The following is a 5390-nucleotide window of genomic DNA, read 5'->3' on the forward strand; positions in this document are numbered from 1 at the left end:
GACTGATGACCACGCCCTTCGGGCCCGCCCTGCCTCCGCGCGGAGGGCGCCTTTGGAGCCGCACGACCAATCCCAGCCGTCAGTCCGAAGTCTCGACCAATGCACGACCCGCTCCTGCAAGAAGAGCCCACCCCTGGCACCGTCTTGGCCTATGGGAGGCGTGACCTTCTTCTATCTGCAGTCCTCCCTCGCCTTCCGCGCTCTCCGCTCGCTTTGCGTGTTTGGGGCCAATGGGGTCGCGAGAGGGCGCGTAGTCCCGAGCAGCGAGGAGGGGAGGGTGACTTGGGGCGCTCTCCTTGCGAGTAGACCACAGCCGGAGTCATCATTCGTTGATGCATTTTGCGCAGAGGGTCGGGCAGTGTTCCTGGCGTGCCCGCTGCCAGGGAGGCGGACCCACTGCCTTTGTGCGTCTGTTTACATTCGCATGTAAACAACCAGGCGTGAACCGAGGCCTGAACAGGTGCCACGGGGCACAAGCACCGGAGGAGGGCGAGGTCACAAGGCCGGGTGGTTGGAGACAGCCTTAGGGGGCCGGTGGGACTTAGGCAGGCTCGGAAAGGATGGGAGGGGTGTGGATAAATGAGCCAGGAGCTGCTTAGCGGCTCTCGGAGCAGCCTGGTCTGATGGGAAATTGGTAATGGAATTTGAGGGGAAGTGGGATCCAGCTCGTGGGAGGCCATGATGCACATCTCCTTCCTCCACCTCCTCCCCTCTGCTCCCGCCAGCATGAGGCCTGAGAGCCTAGTGGCACAGCTCTTTAGCTTGTACCACTCAGCGGAGTCCCACCGGGCTGGGATGGGGAAAGGATCACATGGTAACCCCTCTCAGACGGGTCCTGCCTTCTGATGCTTTTGCCCAGCAGCACTTTCAGCAACCTGGGTTACGTTGAATGCCTCGCCAGTTCATAAAACATGTCTGTAAATGTCTGAACCCCAGCTGTGGGCAACTTGAATTCCAGAGTACAAATTATTTATCATGGAGCTCTTGGGCGTCAGAGAGTTTAGGACAGCAGTCCCCAATCTTTTTGGCACCAGGGACTGGTTTTGTGGAAGACAGTATTTCCGGGGCGGGGGGAGGGGGGTGGTTTCGGGATGATTCAAGCACATTACATTTATTGTGCACTTTATTTCTATTATTATTACATTGTAATATATAATGAAATAATTAGACAACTCACCACAATGCAGAATCAGTGGGAGCCCTGAGCTTGTTTTCACTTGCCACTCATTGATAGGGTTTTGATATGAGTCTGCAAGCAATTGATTTATTATGGTCTCTGTGCAGTCAAACCTCTCTGCTAATGATAATCTATATTCGCAGCCGCTCCCCAGCGCTAGCATCACCACCTCATCTCCACCTCAGATCATCAGGCATTAGATTCTCATAAGGAGCAAGCAACCTAGATCCCTCACTTGTGCAGTTCACAGTAGGGTTCGCGCTCCTATGAGAATCTAATGCCACTGCTGATATGACAGGAGGCACAGCTCAGGCAGTAATTCGAGCGATGGGGAGCGGATGTAAATACAGATGAACCTTCGCTCGCTCGCCCGCTGCTCACCTCCTGCTCTGCGGTACCCGTCCGTGGCCTGTGCGTTGGGGACCCCTGGTTTAGGAAATAAAGACTTGTTGGGTTTTCCAGAACCTGTCATGACAGCTGGAGGTTTTGTCTAATCCAAGAGTCACAAACTTTGACAGCAAGAGCAGAAACTAGCCCACAGATGTTTTTATTTGGGCAGCATGTTGATTTTATTTGCTTTTGTTTTTTTATATAAGATTTTAAATCCCACAAGCACTACTTCTGTATTAAGTAACAGCCACCCACTTCACACATTTATTACCTGCCTGACACTGAAAGATGTTTATGTTTGTGACCCCTGATCTTCTCTGAATACACAGAAGACCTCTGGCGGTGTCACCTAATCCCACTGGTTGAGACTTGGGTCTTTCCCAGACAAGACAACCAGCTGGACAGAGAATGGGGCCAAGTCCAAATGGGTAACCAGGTCAAGCATAGAATCAGGGCACCAAATCCAAGTGAAGGGAACTTGAAAACAAAATCAAGCCCAAATGAATAAGCTCTCAAAAAGCCAAGGAAGTTATGGGTGGTGGAATTTGAGATAAGCAGACTATGAGCATAAAAGTAATTCTGAAGTTTGCAAAAAAACAGCCCAGTATACCTGCTGTATGTCAGATCCCAGGTCAAATCCCATCCTGATCTCCTCAACCAGATGTGCACGCTCCCTCCTTTGAACTCTGCAGCATCTGTGTTCACCTTTCCCATAGCCTTTATAATTTTCTACCCTGTATGGTTTCCTTATCTGTAAGAGGGCATAGGATGGATGACACCTGAGCTTCCTTTCAGCTATGACATTCTGTACTTTTGTGTTGTGAGCATCTTTTGCTTTTGCCTGACAAGTAATCTTTCCTTTGAGGAATTGTCTGAAATCCCCTGGACCAGATTATTCTTTAGGGGCATCTCATTTCTCTGGCCTTCCAAGGCGGGAAAGGTGGAGAGTGAGGAGGCATGGAGCCCAGGCCTGGCCAACTATAGTTTCCTTCCTCTTCTCCACAGAGACCCAACCTGAGATGGTCTGAACCCTTGCCTGGGATTTTAAAGAATGAGGCTGGCAGAGAGTTTATTTCCTCAGGTGCCTCTAAGCTTAAGCAAAGTAAACCTAGAGCTGTGTATGGTTGTATTCCTTATTATCAGAAAACCTGGGGGACCAGGTCTGGAAATGGTAGAAATCCAGGAAGGTCAGGCAGCAAGATACTCAGCCAAAGTCATGCTGCTTGAGCTGCTCTGGTTAGGGTGTATGCCCGTACTTTTAATGCCACCATGAATTATTTTTCAACTCTTCTGTGATGTTAGGTATTCACTCAAGATTCAAGTTTTGGGCAGGACCACTGACCTGTCTAACTGTAGGTCATGTTCCTGTGTTCTAACTGCCAACAAGCAAGAAGAGTTCTGGTTTCTACTGTGGCTTGTACTGGATCAGTTGGCTTCTAGTGTGGGAGGAGGGGCCCAATTTCCTTCCAAGACTCGGAGTAGGGGGGCTCCCTCCAAATTAGAAGGATATTCAGGTGCTGGTAGCCAAAAGGACCTCCACTATAGTCCATCTCTTAGGCTGCACAATGCAACCATCTCTCCTACAACAACAACAAAAATGCACTCATGCCCTCCTCAACGGAGAACAGTTCAAAGTCTCATCAGTCATTTTATCTGGCCCCAAGTCCAAGTCTGCAGGTGATGGTCCATTTGAGACAGGCTGGGACCTGGGACTTGGGACCCTTTACTGCAATGCTGGCCCCTAGACATCTCCTTGAGCAACAGAATACGAAGAAACTATAAGGGACTAAAAATAACTGTGTGCATGAGTAGTTGGGGCAAATTATGAACAACAAAATACAAAAAGGCCCAAACCCAACTGCCTCTAATGAGGTGCCAGGAGCAAAAGCAGGGTACCCACGCATGATCCCTGCACACAGCACCACCAAGGGGGTGGGGAGACCACCTAAGCCACACCTCCGGCTCCCACCGACCCACCCCTATCCTCACTCCATTTAAGGAACCAGGTCTCTCCACCTCAGGGAGTGAGCAAGGGAACCTTTTACCTGTTTTTGCTCCCTTGTGCTACAGCAGGAGTCCCAGTAAAGCCTTGCCTGAATTCCTCGTCTGTTCTCTTATCAATTTCTATTGATTGAAGAGTCCAAGAACCCAGGTTGGTAACACATCCTTCTTCTAAGTTTTTATCATCATCCTATCTCAGTGTTGTAATATGTAGACTAAATTTTGGAGTTAACTATCACTAATAAACTTTAAATACAATAATGAAGAGAAGGAAGATGAAAGAAAAAGACAGTCACTAAAAACTGCATTTATAAATGCAGCAAGAAAGGAAATACAAGTAGAGGCTACAATCCTCATTTTTGAAACTAGTAATGAGGCTTTATTTGCATTTATGATTTCCCATCTTCAATACCTATTCCAGGTTTCCAGTTACCTTCAAGCTGCCCAGGATTCTTTCCTGGTGGGGTTAACTAAACTTTCATTCTTGAGGAATCTGCCTTGGTGAGCCTGCCTATGTGTAGTACAGTACCTTTCCATTAACTTGTATCCCTGGTGCGGGAGTGATGAGGTGTCCCAGGAGACCTACTGGGTTCCAGTCATACCCCTCCTGCCTCTATCCCCTTGATAGTCAGGACCAGGCACCAGCCAACACTGTAACCTCCAGTGGCACGAGGAGACCACATCAATCTCAGTTTCCAGTTAACAGGAGCCATTGCTGTAGGCTCTGGTGAAAGTATTGCACTTGAATATCTAAATCAGCTGATTTGAGTAAAAGGGAAGCATGAATTTTGGAGGAGAATCATTAGGTATAATTTGAGAGGTGCCCACCCACTTTCACCAGTGAACCAGTTGGTTCACTGACATTTGCATTCTGCTGAGGAAGAAACTCTATTCGTCCTTGGTTCGGAACATACACTTCACCTAGCAGGACAATACTACAAACTCTCAGAGTACTGTCTCCTAGCTGGCACTTGAACTGACCTTTTTTTGAAATTACATTCTTATGTTATTAAGGTAATATATGCACGTATTCTTTTTAAAAATCATGTAGTACTAGAAGATTAATAAGACAAAGGAATCCACTGCCCATTCCACCCCCTTGGTCTCCTTTATTAGAGGCTTTCATTTTCAAAATTTTAGCTTTCTCTTCTATTATCTTCATATTTATAAATAACATACTCATTGTGTTATTATTGATTTATGAATTTGATACCAATCTGTTGATTTTTTATTTTATGAGAATTTAGCCCTTTCCCATTTTCTCTCATCCACCTTTTATTTGCTATATCACAATCTTTATAATTTAAAATAGACACCATTTGAATAGACACCATTTATATCATTATGACTTTGTAAATATTGTTTACTGCTGAGCCAAGTTCTATACCATGGTTATATTTTCTTTATCTTAAAACTTTTATTTTCCCTGGAGCTAATGATTTTTTCACTGCATAGATTTCATTGTATCTATACTTATTTTTTCCATCAAATGTGTCATATTTCTACCATTGTTTTAAAATGCTCACACTCATCACATATTCTTCCATGGCCATTTTCCCCTAGAGATTTTCTTCCTAAGAAATCTTCCTCTCTTTCTTGCTTGCTTGTTTACTTCCAACCTCTTGCTCCAACCTTGACCTATTATTTTACCTTAGGCCTCCTATACTGTAATCTCCCCTCACTAGAAAAACTTGTTATTTCTGGTTCATGAAGATCCAGGACTTTCTGAAATAAACAGAAAACAGCAAACACCATCCATATAAATCAACTAGAAGAAGAAAATAACAACCCTTTTCAGCGAATGAAAATACAACCAAAAAAT

The sequence above is a fragment of the Balaenoptera acutorostrata genome, chromosome 12 (genome assembly GCF_949987535.1).
Source record: "Balaenoptera acutorostrata chromosome 12, mBalAcu1.1, whole genome shotgun sequence".
Classification (NCBI taxonomy): Eukaryota; Metazoa; Chordata; class Mammalia; order Artiodactyla; family Balaenopteridae; genus Balaenoptera; species Balaenoptera acutorostrata.